At 55.9% G+C, this 17902-nt stretch overlaps 1 protein-coding gene across 1 annotated transcript in view; it reads right to left on the reverse strand.

Annotated features, from left to right (window-relative positions):
• The window catches only part of CACNA1E (calcium voltage-gated channel subunit alpha1 E), a 135783-nt gene extending 120568 nt beyond the window's left edge, over positions 1–15215 (reverse strand). Inside the window, exon 1 of the mRNA XM_075422516.1 lies at positions 15110–15215. The gene's annotated coding sequence lies outside the window, so the exon portion shown is untranslated. The remainder of the gene's footprint in view (positions 1–15109) is intronic.
• Positions 15216–17902: the final 2687 nt, after the last annotated feature.

Here is a 17902-nt window from a genome sequence, read left to right on the forward strand (position 1 = left end):
TTTTTAGGCGCTGCTCTTTCAGATATGTTCAGCTAGATCTCAGCCACCAAGATCAAAGCCACTGCCTTATCTTCAGGCTCCTTCTCCTCCTCGAAACATTCCTTCTTTCAGCAAGAGCTCACCCAGCTCTGCTTTCTCTTCTTTTACCAGCTTGCTACAATCGCTGGTATCGAGCTGCTAATACCACGATCGCCTCCCTTCTCCTCTTTATTTGTGGCATTATTTCGTCACTGCTGTTTCATCCCTCTGAAGCACATTTCTCGGAATAATTTATACCAAAGCAACCTTCCTGACAGGTAACTGCTTTGCGGGACACATAAAAGGAGCTCAAAAGAAGGATGAGACTAATTCACAGAGGAGAAGAGGGCAGGCACACTGAGTAACAGCCTAGCTGCCATTGCCAAGCTCCGCGCTGCTGATAGCCAGAGCCTGGGAAGGCCCAGCAGGGAAAGAGCAATGCACATCCGATTTCTTACACCATTCCTTACGTTTAAGATGTGCACCAGTCCAGCCCAGCATCCTCCACAATCCCAGGCACGGAGCTAGGAGGAGCTTTGCTCTGCCCCAAGCCGACAGCTTTGTAATCCCCATCTCTCTGCTGAAATGATGCCTGACAGATAAATTAACTCGTAACTATCACAAAATTGGCCCTTTTACAGCAGCGTGCGTGCTTGGAGCTTGGACTCTACCGTATTTGCAAACAGCAGCGATCACATTACTGAGCACAGAAGCTAATCGGTGGCCCCCCCACCCGTCCCTCTCCATCTCCAGGCAGGCAGACAAGGCTCTTCTGCGGCCGGGACGCAGCTCTTTTTACACTACGAAACTGCCATCTGTAATTTGTAGACATCTCGAGGATGGCTGAGGACCGGCAGCACGAGACTGCCGGCGTACATCACTCCACCTGCAGTCACCCGGGGGTTTCTCCTCCAGCATGGCACGGCTGTCCAGCGCTGCTGTGGAGTTCGGCGCTGCCCCCCACCACCACTGTCACCCCCCCGTGCATGCTCATGCTGGACACCAGTAGAGACCATTTCCTTTCAGAGCCTTAGAGACTCAGAAACAGCCAATGCTGTTTCACTCCCCCTCTTCTCCTCTTGCCCACTCACTCCCTCTCAAGTAGTTTAATGCCGTTCATTTTCCCATGCCAGCCATTCGCCGCCTGCCAACAGGCATCAGAGCACCACTGAACATTTGAGCAAGCTGGAACGATCCAAAAAATTACCCTTCATGGTCCCCAGCTTCCACCCCTCCAAGGGGCAGTGACTAAAATTCACCTCTCCCAGGAGGGTACTATCCTGACACATCCACACTTCCCAGGCTGGACCCGACACATGACTCCCACCTAGCATTTAGTGTTTAAACCAGGTTATTTTTTTGGGTTTAAACCTTGTTTGTGTGTTAGCCACCAACAGAACTGTGAGGGCCAGCAAGTTGTCACAGTCCCCAACTGAAAACAGAAGATGCTTAAAGCCTGCGAGCACCCAGATGGGATTCTCAGAGAGCACCCGGCGCAGGCTCGTGGGGTCAGAGCTGCAGGCAGGACCAGCTCTCCAGCAAAACCAAGGCTTCCCCTAACGCAGCGACCGCTGGGACAACGCTTCTGGCCTCTCACAGCTCCAAGAGCTGCTCACAGGCTCTGCCTCATAGCTATCCGCACTGTCACCCCCCACAGGTGATGCTCAGCTCATCATCCCCTCTGCAAGAGACACTCAGAGCTCATAACCTGCACTGGGGTCCAAGAATATAGGTGAAGGCAACTGCTCTGTCCTGGTCCTTTTTTCTTGCTGAAAGTCTCCGAGTGAAACAACTCCAGCATCCTGATGGGGAGAAAGAAGGCTTTGTGTCCAGCCCTTTGCTGTCCCCTCTTCCCCTGCCCTTCCCATTCTCAGACACAAATCCCTCACCAGTTGGACACCAAGACATAAACCTGTCGCATCTCTCCTCCAAAACCACCTTTGAGCCAAAGCACTGAGCGCCTTCAAGCCAAAGGTACTCCTACACATGGGCCACCCCCTCTGTCAGCCATGTACAGACCAGAGCAGACACCCCACGTACCCCCCAGGAGCATCCCACACCCCCCTGGGGACATCTCCCTGTCCATCACTGGCCTTGCAGGCGCAGACTGCATCTCGCTCCGTGCAAGACGAGCCGCTCACTGGGGATACGCAGCTGCGATGCTCCCAGCATCCACCATCCCGCACCTCCCCAGACACCCTGCATCACCCAACATCGACCGCTGCCGGAGCAACCACTTGCACCCACACCCCTCCCTGAGCTACCTCCTCCCTCCTTGTGGCTCATTTCCACCACATTATTTCATTTTTATTATTTCACACAGAAAACCCCGCCTCAGAAATTCAGCTGCGAAGCTGAACACCAACAAGCACAGCAAGAAACGGTCAAGCTGACCACGAAGAACTTTCCATGCAGTCAGCGTCCTCGCAGCATGGGGGAGGTGAGGCTGCCTGCGGGTTGTGCACAGCCACCAAGGGACTTCCAGACAGACTCACCACAGCCTCAGCACCGAAGTTACACCTCTGGAGAAACTTCAGAGGCAACAACAGCCTGTAGTGGTTTTACACCCATTACACAGAATCACAGAAGGTTAGGGGTTGGAAGGGACCTCTGTGGGTCACCCAGCCCAACCCCCTGCCGAAGCAGGGTCACCCAGAGCAGGCTGCACAGGACCGCATCCAGGCGGGTCTGGAATATCTCCAGAGAAGGAGACTCTGCAGCCTCCCTGGGCAGCCTGGGCCAGGGCTCCGTCACCCTCAGAGGGAAGAAGTTCTTCCTCATCTTCAGATGGAACTTCCTCTGCTTCAGTTTGTGCCCATTGCCCCTTGTCCTGTTGCTGGGCACCACTGAAAAGAGTCTGGCCCTGTCCTCCTGACACCCACCCTGCAGATATTTATAAGCATTTCTAAGGTCCCCTCGCAGCCTTCTCTTCTCCAAGCTGAACAAGCCCAGCTCCCTCAGCCTCTCCTCGTAGGAGAGATGCTCCAGTCCCCTCCTCAGCCTCGTAGCCCTCCACTGGACTCTCTCCAGTAGCTCCTCATCTTTCTTGAACTGGGGAGCCCAGAACTGGACACAGCACTGCAGATGGGGCCTCACCAGGGCAGAGTAGAGGGGAAGGAGAACCTCCCTCAACCTGCTGCCCACCCTCCTCTTGATGCACCCCAGGATCCCACTGGCCTTCTTTCCAGCCAGTTTGGAACTCCAACTGAGAGCTGGGGCCTCCTGTGCCATCCTGGCAAATGGCCAGGAGCTGAGACAACACCTCTAGTCAAGCTCCTTTCACCTACAGGCTCTGCAGTCCCATCTGGAAATCAAAGCAAGCAATTCGGATGAGGACCACAGCACCAAGCACATGGCTATGATGCGCTGCTCAGCCCAGATGCGGCCCATCACATCTGGAGCCTGGCAAGCAGTGCTATGGGCACAGACCCCACTGCACAGCCTAACCCCCCGAGCAGGACTAGACCAAGGATGTTACACACCAAGCAAGGCATCCTCTCAAGAGGCTCGGGTGCTCTCCATGGCCCATGGGAGCTTTAACATGAGGCCAATACAGAGAGTTTCAAAAAAATCCCAGTCTGCCACGAGACGTGGAGCGCCGTGTATGTACAGCCTGCTTGAAACGGCTAACAAATCGCATTAATTCCAAGCTTGCTACTTCCATATGCCAGGGAAGAAAAAAAAAAAAGCCCAAAACCAGAGCAGCAATGATAAATTTCTAAAGCTACTATAGCAAGGGGAATCAAAACCCACAGCAGAAGCCGCCTCATGCCATCTCCCAGAAACTCCTTGCACTGGGAATGCCAAATTATTAAGTAAAAATCGAGAAGGGGGAAAAAAACACCTTCCATAACAGATTGCTGTTGTGTTTGCTTTGGAAAGGACAACACTGACCATGGTCCCTGGCCACAGCTCTCATTCAGCATCCCCTTCAGCAGCTTGTTATTTAAAAAATAAAACCCACACCTTCGCCCTTGGGTCTGAAGCAGGGCACAGAAACGCAGGCTGACCCCACACTGCCCGGGCGAGAGTGCAGCCACCACACTGTCACCTGCAGGGACTCACCCACAGCTGGCAGGAGGGACAAGGGCTCATGCTAAACCTGGTAGGACCTGGCCTAATTCCACCCATGCTTCACCCTGGGGACCACTGTATCCCCCTGGGATGATATGCAGGGACGCACGGGTCTCAGACCCTCTCCCGGTCACAGCAGTGGGTGGCAGTGGACAAGGGATGGGGTCTCGGCCCCAGCCAAGCCTGCACAGATCTACTGATGCTCCTCAGCATCCCCAGGGCCAGCTCTGACCCAGCCATAAGCTCTCCATCCAGGAAAGCCTCAGGCAGCAAGCCCCTCATCCCAACCAGCCCCAGCACCCTCACAGGGTGCAGGAGGGGAAAAAGCCCGTGGGTGCCCACCTGAGGCTGCAGCAACCGTGTCTCCTGCAGCTCCCATCACAGCTTTCCCACCCCTCATGGTGTCCTGGGACCCTGCACCACCCGCCACACCAGGATCAATTAATCCCCTCCGGATCCAAAGAGATCCTTGCTAAAAATAGGCTCTACCTATGACTCTCCCAGCTCGCATGGGCGTCATCACCTTGACTAACGCCAGCAGCATGTGACTAACACCCCGTCCCGCGCTCGGGAGGGAGACAGCCCCCAGCAAGCATCTGGGCTGGAGCAAGCTCTCCCTTCTCTTCCTCCCAGGGTTTCTCCTTGTGTTTCTCCCACCCTGACAGCATGGACCATCCCAGGCTGGGAGCAGGTCTCACCGGTGTCACTCGCCTGTGGCATCTGAGCCAGTCCAGCCCCAGTGCAGGGCACAGCACCACAGGGATGGGATGCTCCAACCAAATCTCAGCCCCCACGTCCCCCCACAGAGCCAGGGACAGGCTGCCATAGCAATCCACCACCATACCCTGCAAATCGACTGATGTTTTGGTTATTTCTGAAAACCCTGGGGCTCAAAGGCAAGAAATCAGGGAAATCTCAGCTCGTTCCAGAGGAAGGGCTGGCCCAGCACCACATACCCACTGTGGAGATGCAATCCTGGCTCAGCACTAGATAAACAGCGGTATCTGACAATTCCCAAAGCAACCTCAGCCACCGAGGCCTCAGGGAAAAAAGACAAAAACCACAAAAAACCACCCCACATCAAGGAAGAAATTAATTTACTGAAGACTCCAGAAAAAAAGCACAATTTGGAAAAGCATGAATTTGGAGGAGAGAAGTATGTTTGCCCGGCATCAAGAAGAGAAAACAGAGGCAGCAGCATCCTCGACAACACCAAGCATTGCTGAGAGGCCACCAGAATAAACTGCTCCCCAGCCGAAATAGGACCAGAGCAGAAGTCCCTGCCAGCCCTCCCTCTGCTCTCTATTTGGCCCCAAAGCTTCAGAAAGCAGAGACAGACCTGAAAATGTGAATACAAGAAGCACTAATGGGTTTCAGCTTGCTTTTTAGAGCACAAACTACAATTTCTACATGTTTCTGGATCCCAGTGTGATGCTTGCGCCTCCTTAGCTGGAGGAAATAACAGGATACAGCAGCCCAGAGCCTGCAGCTTTCGACCCTTGAATCCACAAAACTACAGACCCCCCCAAAAAAAGGGAGAAAAGGGGCTAAAACCCAAGCAAAGACATCTAACTCAACCAGCATGTAAGGAGACCTATCAAGCCACCCGTACCCCCCAGCCCCTTGGAAAATACATTAACAGTCCTCAAGACAGCTTTTATATATTGTGCTGGGAACCATGCATGGCCCGAGGGAGGTGATTTGTCTTCTCCTCCCAGTGAGGCACAGCAATAGCCGCCGGTGATTTAATGGTAGCGGTGCAGGACCAGGATGTGCATGAAGGGGCCACCATCACACAAGGCAAGCACCTACCTCTGTTGACTACGCCCACTCGCTCCAGCCTCAGTGAGAGGAGCCCCACGGGGAGGCAGGGGTTGGGAAGGTCAACACTCAAACATCGCCCTCAATCCCCATGTTACACACCCAAATATCGCCATACATGCCAGACCTCCATTTGTGCTCCTGAGCCAAGGGTCCCTCCCACCCCAGTATGCCAGTACAATTCAGACCACCACAGCAGCACAGCTTCACCTGGTCAGATATAAGCATTTCCCCATGCAATCCCATAAAGCAATGTTAATATTGACGTGCGACAAGAGCACAAGATGGGGTGATCAGTTCCTGGTGCAGGGTACTTCTGTTTTCTAATAGCAAGAATCCAATATCACCTAGAAGGGAACCATATTTCACTTATTCGCCTCAGCTGGTCTCCTCCAATATAAGAAAACCACTGAATTAAGGGAATTGATGAATAACAGAGTGAGATGAAAATACTGTAAGTTGCGCTCTCATATCAGTCCAAATTGGGTGGGTTTTTTTTAAGGCATTTAAACCCTCCCTTTGACACAACACTGCTCCTGCTGCAGCATATTCCAATCACAGAATAAGCCTTTTATTAGTTAAATACATATTTGATCTAAGAGAGCAGCTTCAGCCTTTCTTCTCATCGCCTCACCCCAGCTCTTCTGCGCTGGCACTGCAGGTGAGATGCTCCTCTGCAGATGACAGGGCTAGAGCATCACACATCAGCTTTGCTTTCTCCCCCTCTTCCAGGCATGGAGGAACAAGCAATGCCCCAGAGGCCCCCTCCCTGCCCATGTCCCCCCCCCCCCCCCCCAGCAGGAGGAGCACAGCGCTGCTGAGAACTGACCCCTCTCCCAGCTTCAGTGCAGAAGTGACTGTGTCCATCAACCCTGGGAATTGCCCCCACCCTCTGCACCCTGCATGCCGTTTCCCAGGGCATGAGCACCCTGGCAGCACCCACACCTCTCCCCGTTACAGACCCAGTGCATTCAAAGGTCTGCCTATACAAAAGCAGCTGGTGACGCCTTCAAGATGCTGGGGTTCAAGGACCACGCTCTCCTCCATCACCTGAACCCCTGGGAGAAGATGCTTTAGGAGCTCCCCACCGCATTACCCAATGCCACTTCTGAAAGCCTGGGCCGAGAACCTCACCCGTTCCCGCTTCGTGCTGGGGAAAGCATCCACGCCTTCGGCTGGCTTCCTGGGGTGAGCTGCACGGTACAGACGGTGGGAGCAGGAGAAGGGAGAGATCACATATGAGAGCCTTCCAAACTTAAAAACAAAAGAGAACAGCCTTTGGGGAAGAGACCGAGATAATTAAAACATTAATTCAGTTTGCAGCGTTTGCTCAGAGCGAGCTGGAGCCAGCCAGAAGTCCCAACGATGGATAGCAGCAGGTCTGAGCCCGGCTCCGAGCCGCAGCCCAGGCACACCAAAGCCCCCTCCGTCACCCTCTCCAGTGCAGAGGCTGGAAAGCCACCTTCCTCCGGAGGGGATAACGGAAAAAACAAGCTCCAGCTCTCAAGGAGCAGGAAGAAAATTAACTACCTGGAATAACAAGTAGGAAACAGCTGACAGCTTCGAGGCTAATAAACCCTCCCAGCAACACTAAGCTCTCTGCATGAGCAAAACAGACAAAGTGACTAAAACCGAGTCACAACAGTCACAAGTCAGTTGAGCGAGACATGAGAACAACTGAGTAAGTTCTGGCAGCTGGCTGGAAACAGGCACTGGAAAAAGCAGGCAGAGCCAGCTGCAGCATCCCCACTGCCTGGCTCTGTGTCCCGGAGCGACCGGGCCATGGGGTGCCAGGAGAAGAGCAACACCCCTCCAGAGGTCCTACACAACAACAGGGACAAGGGGTTAATATTTGTGCATTGCTGGAAGGGTAAAGTCCTGCAGCAAACCAAAAAATTCTCCCTCCCAGACCTCCAATAGCACATGGAAGTGCTGTCAGCCCAGGGTGCAGGAGGGGAACCATGCACGGGGCAGGTGGGGCAGAGAAAGCATCAGCTCCAGAAGCTGCTGGGGAAAAAAGCACCAAGAGAAGGGAGAGGGGACAAAAAAAAAAAAAGACTCATTTGTAGCTGGTGGAAACAGTCTACTCCAACACAGCAGACACACTTCATTTCAATTTTGCTTTTTATATCACAACCACCAAGCAAAACATCACCAGATTTAAAAAATGGCTTTCAAACCTACAGCCTTCAAACCTTCAGTTTCGTATTCCAACGCACACCACCAAATCTGGGTGTTTTCAAAGCTCCTACCCTCTCACTTGAACTTGCCTGGTGCAAACCAGCTTCGGTCCACAGAACCATTTCAACTTTGACCAAACTGCTGCCCCCAAGGCCGGGGAATCCCCTGCACGTGGCCACCAGACCCCACTGCAACGTGCTGGTCTGACACACAGATGTCCATGGGCTCCTCAGGCCACCAAGCTGCACCCTGAGGAGCCGTTCTTCTCCTTCCCTTGCTGAGCATCACCCCAATGCACGAGAAGGCATTCGAGGGCATGCCTTGTCGCCTGTGACACTGCCCTCCGATCACAAAGCGTCTCAAGAGCCAGCAGCACTTTCGATGCCAGAGAGGGGCTTGAGGGTGTGCTCAGCCCCGCTCCCCACGCCAGCTCCCACCGAGGGGATGGTCCTGGGACAGCCCCAGGGGGCACAGCTCTGGGACAAGCCAGGCTGGAAGGGGAAGTGGCCCCCAGCGCCCTGCATCCAGCTGCTATGAGCTGAGAAAGTAAGGAGAGGTTTTCAGAGAAGCCGGGCAGCAGACTGGGGTCAGGGTACAGGGTGCAAGACCGATGGCTTTCCAGCCTGGGTCAGAAGCAGGTTCGGAAGGGGTAGAGGAGATGCACAGATAGGTATGAAGGTGAACACAGAAGCAGCAGTGCTCTCCTGCCAGGACCAGCTTCCCACAGTCACTGGACCCCATCAGCATGGAGTCACTGCGTCCACCCAACCCCAGAGCGGCTGGGGAGGGAGTGGGGCCGACATCCAACCCATTCCTGCTGCCTTTCCATCCCGACACCGAACTCAGAGACAGCTCGGATGCCACAGGGAGTGGAGGGGCTGCGCTCCCCAACCCCTCTAACCCCTTCCCTCTGCTTCCCCAGCACCCAAACACTCGCCCTGGCACAGGCTGAGCTCGCATCGCAGGCAGCGTCCTCAGCTCCTGGAGCAGAAAGGCAAGGCAGGAGAGGAGAGGGGCCATCAGGACAGGCAGGGCTGCTGACAGAGAGCCCTGGGACCTGGAGAGCCTCCAAGGAAGCACCAGCTGCCAGAAATGGAGTAGGGAGGTAGGAATATCACTGAAAAATATCACCAAACGCAAAGCAAGGAGGGCCAGGAGAAAGGAAAATAAGAAAAGCCCATAAAGTATTTATAAATCCCCATGTAGACAAGCCAAGCCACGTGAGCATCATCTTGCCAGAGGACGCTGGCGAAAGCCGCAGCCAACACGCTCCAGCACAGAGCGAGAGATCACCCCAGTCCCCCCTTCCTCCTCCCAGGAATCTGGCACTCTGGAAAAACCTGCCCAGTCTTTGCATTTTGCAAAAACCTCGGCTCTAAAAATAACCATCAGTGCAAGTGACACATTTCAAGTGGAGCCGGCAAGCAGCAGCCCACAGAACCAGACTCCTCACTTCGCATCAGCAGAGATATGTTTTGTAAATAGTTTTTTTTTTAAGGTTGCTTAGTAAGCTGCTGATCAAACAGCCAAAGCCATTGTCTGATGCAGCAGAAATCAAGGGGGAGCCCAATAAGAGGGAAAAATCCCACATAGGAGGACGGGATGGAGAAGACTCCAGGGCTGGAACCCATTTCCCAGCACATCCCGCACACATCAACTCATGCTTTTAAGATGGAGTTTCTCACCCCACATCACCCCCCACGAGGGGTCCCAGCTCCAACCATGCCCGTGGCACCGATGCCCCCTTACCAGCACCCTCCAGGGAGCAGAAAACCCTGTTTATAGGGAAAGGAGAGCAGCAGCGATGGCCGGGCAGGTGTCTCCCGCTCTCCTCCCCACAGCCCTGGGTAAGCGGGGTGCCATCCTGTGCCAGGGGCTGGGGTGATCAGCAAAGCCCAGAGCAGCAGGAAGAGTCACCCAGACTCTTACTCTGTTAATCACAGTAATTAGCCACTGTCTTGAGCGACTCTCCTTATTTACAGCCTGATTTTCTCAGGCACAGTCAGCACACAAGATTTCAGTTAAAACTCACCACGCAGCCAGCTTGGAAGTAGCCACCCTGGCCCACCACGGTGCTCATCCAGGACCCAGAAACATGCAGAAGAGGTGCTCCTCTCCTTGAAGGACCCAGTTTATTTAATTCAGCCAGGTCTTATTTCCCAGCCCTGCTCAGGAAGCCTCAGCAAACGCACGCTGGCTTTGCCGAGCAGATGCCGTAGGGCTGGAGGGAAGAGGCTTGCGTTTTTCCCACCCGCCGCTGGGATTGGATGTGTGCCCCAAGCGCAGACTGGAGCCGGGGTTTCTCTCTGGAGCTGCGCCCGCTTTCTTCCCACCGCCGCACGAATCCTCACACCCTGTGGTGGGCAGCCTGCCTGCAGGCTGCCTTGGCTTTGGGGAGCAGGTTCGCCCTGCCTGCAAGCTCTCCAAGGCTCTTGGCCAGCAGTGCCAGGCTGCACAGAGCCTTTGCCCTCCAGCACCCACCCCCAAAATCACAGAATCATAGGTTGGAAAAGACCTCCGAGATCATCAAGTCCAATCATCAGCCCAGCACCACCACGCCTGCTAAATCATATCCCAAAGTGCCACATCTACATGGTTTTTTGAACGTCTCCAGGGACGGGGACTCAAAAGTCACCCTCAAGGATGGGTCAGCATCAAACCAGCTGCCCAGCATGAGCCAGTTTCCTAAAAGCACTTGCGCTGGTCCCAGTTGGAGGGCGTGAAGCAGACAGACCGCAGGGTAACAAGGGGTTAAAGCCCACCTTCTGCCCACAGCTTGGGAAAACAAGGCAGGGGAAATACACACACTTTGTCGAACCAGAAAGCTTCGTAAAAATGTTAGCCACAGCTTAATTGGTCCTCTCCAGGGATCTGCTCGCAGGGGTAAGGCTCATCACCGCCCAGGCCTGCCCACACCTCCGTGCTTCACGGCACCTTTCCGGCTGGCTTGGTGCTTATTTATAGGCAGCAGTCCTTGGAGAATCGCTGGAAGAGAGGAAGATCAACCCCTTCCGCAGGGAGCTTGACAAGTTTAAGCTTTCTTCTGCCTGGCTAAGCAATGGGAGAGGGGGGGTCACGCCGGAGGAAGCCGAAGTCAGGCTCCAGCATCTTGCCCGTGCCACGTGCCGAGTGCTTTACAACAGAATCGCCCATTCCCTGCTTGTTTAACGAAATGAAAGAGTATTTTGGTACCATGCATGGAAAGCCCTGAAGATGACACCTCTCCTTGCTGAAGGAGAGTAAAAAATCCATGATAAGTCGATAGCTAACACAGGCACTGGACATGGTTGCAGGGTCCTCTTGGCCTGGTATTTTTGGGGACAACCCCTCAGCAAAGCAGGAGGGACCTAGTCCTTATTTTGCAGATGCCATAACTCAACCTCACAGGGGAACTGGAGAATAATTCATGCCAGGGGACCTCTGATCTAACCCACTGCTCAAAGCAATGCCAGAGATAACGGAAAGGGAGAAATCCCACAGCCTTCACCGGGCTGCCGCCGAGCCGTTGCCCCCCGATCCCCCAGCTCCCGCCTGCCCTGCTCATTTCTCAGCCCGACAGAGAGCTCAACAGCCTCTCCCCGGGCACGAGGCCTCACGGCTGTGACTAATGGTATGTTTTGACATCCCTGAAATACTCCAGCACTTCATTTCAGCCGCGGGGAGCAGGAAGGAAGGAGGGGACATGCTGCCGGGGAGCCAGCACTGGGAGGGAGAGGCAGGAAGAGCTTTTGCAAAAGCAACAGGCAGCAATACAGCAAAGCAGCACGGAAGAGACACGGGAGATGGCTGAGGGGTGGGTTGGGACCTTGAAAGCACCTGGAAGCCTGTCCAATCCGCTCCTCACCTGTCCCTTCCCTGGAGCTCTGCAGAAGTGCAAGGCACTAGGTTTATTTAATATCGTCCCCCACAAAACAAAAATTGCACTGGTCAAATGGGGGGCACAGGGATGCTCCCCTAATTCCAAGTGAGCCTGTACCTGGTGGCGAGGGATGCAGGATTGCCCCAGTCCCCTGCCCGGGCAGGCAGAAGGCAGTGCCCCCAGCCTCCTCAGGCCCCCCACTTTGGGCTCTCTCCAGCTGAGCCAGGAAGGCGACAGACAGCAATCCCCAGGGAGGTTAATGAGCAAGCAGCTTCCCTGTGTTATAGCAGTCACCTCCGGGCCCAGAGGTGCCAACGGAGACACAGCCCCAAGCCTCTGGCAGGGGAGCAAAGAGCATCCCAGCCACCAGCCGAGCTGCCGGCCGCGACCATCTGCCAGCCAGCAGCACCGGGGAGAGGAGCAGCCAAAACCACGGAGGGGGATCTGGCTTTTTTCCTGACAGCTCTTGCTCATCACCAGCCGCTCCCGCTGGGGCTCAGACAGCCCCGCTGCACCCCGGTGGGCTGGGGGAGAGGGAAGCGCACGCCGCCCAGATGGGGCTCAGATCTCCACGCCTGGTCCCCAGAGAGAGGGAGGTGGAAAGCCACAGAGCCTTGGCAAAACTGGCCCAAAAGGCACCCTGTCCTGAGGGAAGAGCCAAGGGACAGCTCAGCACACGGCCAGACTCACACCAATCCAGCAAGCAGAGCCCCCTTAGCACCCAGACAGAAAAGCCATCCTCCAGGCTGCATCAGCCCAGTGTCCACCCATCCATTTCAGCCATGAGCATCCTTGGTGACATACATGGATCAAGTCAACCAAGAAAGTTAACAGAAACTCCAGCCGCCATCACCAGGGTGCCACTCACAGAAGTTTTCCAGGTTCACTGCGAGCAGGGCACCCAGTGGCACCAGTAGTGGTGATGGGGGAGAGGTGGGGGGGGTTGTTTTCTCTCTTCAGCTGTCACTAAAGTCATCAGTGTGGCTGTGAGTGATTCACACCAGTGTATGAAAAGCCTGTGACTCACACACTGGATGCGGTGGGTGGGTGCATTGACTCAAGCACGCTGGGGAGGGGGCGAGGGGGGCTGCAGCCTCACGGCCACGGAGACAGTCCTGCTCGCAGGGGGACAAAGGCACCACCGGCCAGGAGATCCCCCCAAATGCTCAGCTCATCAGTGCCCTCAGCAGCATGGGGAACCCGAGGGAGACTCCGCAATTCAACATCAGCCTGGCCAAAATCGGTGGGCCATGCTCTCGCTCAGCCTTTCGCTGGGGAAAGGTTTACGCTGCCCTGTGCGATGGCAGAGAAGGAGAAAAGCCCCAGGCACTCAGGGGATGCAGGCGCATCCCAAACTACAGCAAACAAACTTCCTGGACACTCCAGGACCACCAAGGAGCAAGGAAACCCAGCCAGGCAGAAGCAGAGACCAGAGGGGAGCCTGCTGCCACAACATTCCCTCCATCTCCCAAACCTGCAGACTAAGGGGAGCGCAGCCCACCACTGCCAAGACCTACCCTGCGGCTCTGCCGTGCCGCTGGAGAGCTGCCTGGTGGAGACACCCCCACTAAAGCCAACTGGAGGGACCCCAGACCTCCATTCCTGGCACCCCGCTATTGCCATGTGCCGGCAACACTGCACGAACACTTTGGGGAGAGGGAGCTGAAGGGAAGTCCTCCAAAAGATGGTCCCATTCACATGGCATTCAGTCTCCAATTACTCAACCAGTGGTAGCTATGTCCCAGTCTTGCCAAAGATGCCAGCAGCAGCAGCCGAGGCTGTGAACGCATGTCTCATCTTGCTGACAGCGCCTTCCGTAACGCAGTGCCTCATCTGCCAAGCAGTCCCAGCCGTGGATCCAGACCAGCCGAGAGTGTCACGGCATCCCACAGCATGCCGAGCCCAGCCCGCCCCATATGCAACACGGATCAAGCCTGGCCTCGCATCAGCACCCAGATCAGGACAAGATGGTCCACCCAAAGGGATGCTGCCCATGGGGTAAGGAAAGGTGGTCCAGGGTACAAGTAGCACTTTTCTGGTCAGGATCGTGCGGGGGGAGGTATCCCTGGCCCCCTTCCAGAGCACCAGCAGGAGCCACAAGCACCAAAACACACACTCTGCAATGCAAGAGCAGCCAGGAGAGCTGCAGGAACAAGGCAAACAAACCCTGATTTTGGGGACCACTCATTGCCACTGTCACAGCAACACCCAGGCAGGGACCAAACTTCAGAGCAGCACCCAGACCCACAGAAAGCGGGGACTGGGTGCAGGGAGACAACATGAAACATGCTGGGTGCCCAGGGCAGGCAGGGGTGGCTACTGGGGGCACCCATGCAGCCTGCACACCCCCGGGGAAGAGAGGAGACCCTGCCCGCCTGGGAGGCCTGAGGCTGGCAGAGGAGGACTGGAGCTGAGCCAGCCCACCGCCAGACACTGCATCTACCCCTGCACCTGAGCAAGGGCTCTCGGGTACCCAAGGTGGGGGTAGAAAGAGGGCTTACCCCCCCCAGCCGGCTTCACCCACCCCACCCGGGGCATGAGGCAGGGAAGCCCCCTGGCACAGAGTCCCCCACACGCTCCTTCCCAAGGGCAGCTGGACCCCCGTTCCCAGCAGCCAAGCCCTCCACCCCCAAGCCACCTTAAACGTAACACCAGGACTCCCACCGCTCCTCGGCTACTTTAATAAAAACTTTATCAGCGCAAGATCCCGAGCCGCTGAAACCCTTGGCAGGGAGCGAAACGGGGAGTCGAGCCTCAAAACTTGGGGTCCCCTCCCAAAGCGCAGCTCCATCCTCCCGGGGATGAGAGCCCCCCCCAAGCCCACCTCTCTCCGCTGGCTCCTTCCCCCCGTCACCCCGCTGTGGTCCTTCCCCGGCGCTCAGCGCAGCCCCGGCGAGACAAAAGCCGCCGGGGAAGAGAAGGGAGGAGAGATGTCCACCGAGCCCAAACCGCTCCAGGAGAGGAGGAGGAGGATGATGAGGATGGAGCCAGCCCCAGGCAGCGGGTACAGCCGTCTCCCAGCCGTCCCCAACAGGTAGCAGCGAGTGGGGGAGGACACGGAGACACGATGTCCCCACGGCGACGGCGTTGGTCCACTTTGGGAGAGTGACTGGGAGCTCCCCAGGGCCACCATCCCCGCCAGCAACCACCGCTTACCTGGAGATGGAGGCATGGCTCCTGCGGGAGAGCTGGGCGAGGTCGGGATATTATTCCAGAGACATTATTTGCGATAGAAAGGAAGAAAAAGAGCCAGGGAGCAGGAGGGAGAAAGGGAGGGAGGGGAGGGGAAGGAGGGAGGGAGGGAGGGAGGGAGAGACAAGAGGAGCAGGGAAGGAAGGAATGCGAGAGGAAAGGGGGAGGGGGGACAAAACGAAATAGGAAGAAAAAAAGAGAAAATAGAGACAGTTAAAATCTGTCTCCTGCCCACACAGGGGAAAAGAAATTTCTGACAATCGGAGAAGGGGAACTCGCACATATACCAGAGGGGGCAGACAGGGGATAACAAAGGAGGGAAGGAGCCGAGCTCCACCAAAACAGAGAAGCAACTGTCCGGGCACTCCCCCTGGCACACAAGCACCCCCCCTTCCCTTGCCCACCCACCGAGGTGAGGATGGGGCGCACAGCCAGCTCCGCCACCCCGGGGTCAGCACCCAGAAACCTGCACCCGGCTGCTTCAGCAGGTTTGATGCGACCAGCTCAGCCCCATGCTGGGGCTGGGGACCAGTAGCAGAAGACCCCGACATTGCCCCACCAGGCAGTGTCAGTGCTTCTCAACCCCTCTTGTAGCCCAGGTCTCCCTTCTGCTCACACCTCTCTCCTGAGGCATGGGGACCTCCAAGGCTCTGCCCACACAAAGCAAGCTTGAGTTTTCCAGCCACCACACATCCACACAAAATATAACCCTGCGCTCCCTGCCCTTCTCCGGTCAGAGACCTCCCCTTAACCAGCACCAAAACAAGGGCAGCTGTGGCGACAAGGGACATGGAGGTAGGTCTATGGCACCGCCAGATCAGCCAGAGATTTACCCCACAGCATCTGAGGGCTGCCAGTGGGAACAGGTTGCATTCAGGGCCCCTTCTTAAGTCACATTTGCAGCCCAGTTTACAGATGCATATCCCCACTGCTCCTGCCTGGGCTTCATTGCGCCATCTTGGACACCACCAATGGACAACTGGACCTGAAGGTGCAGGGTTGAGGAGCTAGAGGTGACACAGGCTGTCTGCATTTTGGCCAAGGAGACCCACAGCACTGTCACAGCTGCCCAGTGATGCTGCCAAGGGGCTGCTGGACTAAAGCAGCACACAGCTCTCTATATTCCCCCTTAGCATCTGCAGGTAGAAGTCCTAGCATGGCACAGCTCAGCATGAGCCCAACTGGTTTGAACAGCAGTCCCCAAAAGCTTGTCCTTGCTGGCCTCTCTGGGACACAGTCCCTGCAGCCACAGCCAGGGGGGTTTTTGGGTAGGCATGGTGCCCCCACACCGAGATGCCCCTCCAGCTCCTCACACCACACTGCAAAACATCCCAGCAAACCCATGCCGCTTGGCAGTGCCCGGGAGCATCCTGGACTTCAGAAGCTTCCATGGCAAGACACTGGGACAGGTTGCGCTACTTTTGCTTTACCAAGACGTACCTCGGCTCTGTGGTGTCTCGCTGGCATCTCCGGGGCTGTGGAAGCAGCAGAGCCTGGTACCCAGGCACCCCCTCGCAGCGATACCCGCTGGTGCCACCCAGCCTGGGTGCTGTCTCTTTAAAACCTTCATCCCTAAATCTGAATGAAGCTAAGGGAAGAAAATCCTGGAGACGAGTGCTTCATTTAAACGTCTCCTCCAGCGCTCCCATTCATTCATGCGCTCAGTAAACACACTCCTGCCCTGGCACATTTCTGCCGACACCTTGGGGAGGAGGCACAGAGAAAACCTGCAAATATTCCTCCTCTTTGGGATGCATAGAAATCCCTCCACCAACTGCTGGGACACTGCACACCAAAAATCCCAAAACCAGCCCAAACAAGGCCATCCTGGCATGTGCAGCAGGGGGAAAAAAAGCACCCACACACACCAGCAACCCCATTCCTCACCATTTCTCCTGTGTTATTGCTATGAGCTGGCACTGGTAGGGATGGAAATGCACCCTCTGTTGCTGCATCCCTCTGGCCCCCCAGCAAAGTGGTTTTGACCCCCTTTCATGCACAGCCCCCCCAAATCCTGCCCTGCGTGCCCTCCCTGCGACTCAGATGACCCCAGCACAGCAGCCACCAAGACAGCTTGCTCAGTGAAAAGCCTAGGGGCTTCATTTAAATAAATATATATATATGTATGTGCTGTTACTTCAGGACTGGTGATGCCTTGGATTCAGATGTCTCCATGGTTACCTGCTCATGGTGGGAGCTGGGGGTAATTGAACTCTGGGGGTTCACCAGTCATCACCCATCTCCCTCTCCCCATGGCTCGGCTCGGCCCTCCTGCCTTCCCAGGCAAGCTCCGAGGCCAGGCAGCTCCCCGCTAGTGCAGCAGGAGGGGGAGGAGAAGCAAGGCTCTCCCCGAGAACTCGTTACGTGAATCATTTTGTCAGCTCCGCGGATGATTAGACACGCATGCAGATCAGCTTCCCCATCCCGAAAGAAGAGACAATCCTGATCGGCACGGAGACGAAGCCGAGCGTCTCCTCCCACCACCTGGCTAGACAGGAATGAAATATGGAGAGACAGCGTCGGGAGCCACGCTGACATCCCAGTGCCAAGCTGCCTGCGAGCCCGCAGGAGCCTCCCTCGGCCATGCAAGCATCCGGAGGCAAGGCGAGCACCTGGGGTGGCTGGAAAGAGGGCCAAAAAACACATTGCAAAGCCTAGCTAGACAGAAATGAGCGTTTTTACATCCAGGAGCATCCAATTTTTCTTGACCCCAGCTTCGTGGAAGCACCTGGAAACACCAAAGCCCATTGCCCAAAC

The sequence above is a fragment of the Opisthocomus hoazin genome, chromosome 6, assembly GCF_030867145.1.
Source record: "Opisthocomus hoazin isolate bOpiHoa1 chromosome 6, bOpiHoa1.hap1, whole genome shotgun sequence".
NCBI classification, from domain to species: domain Eukaryota; kingdom Metazoa; phylum Chordata; class Aves; order Opisthocomiformes; family Opisthocomidae; genus Opisthocomus; species Opisthocomus hoazin.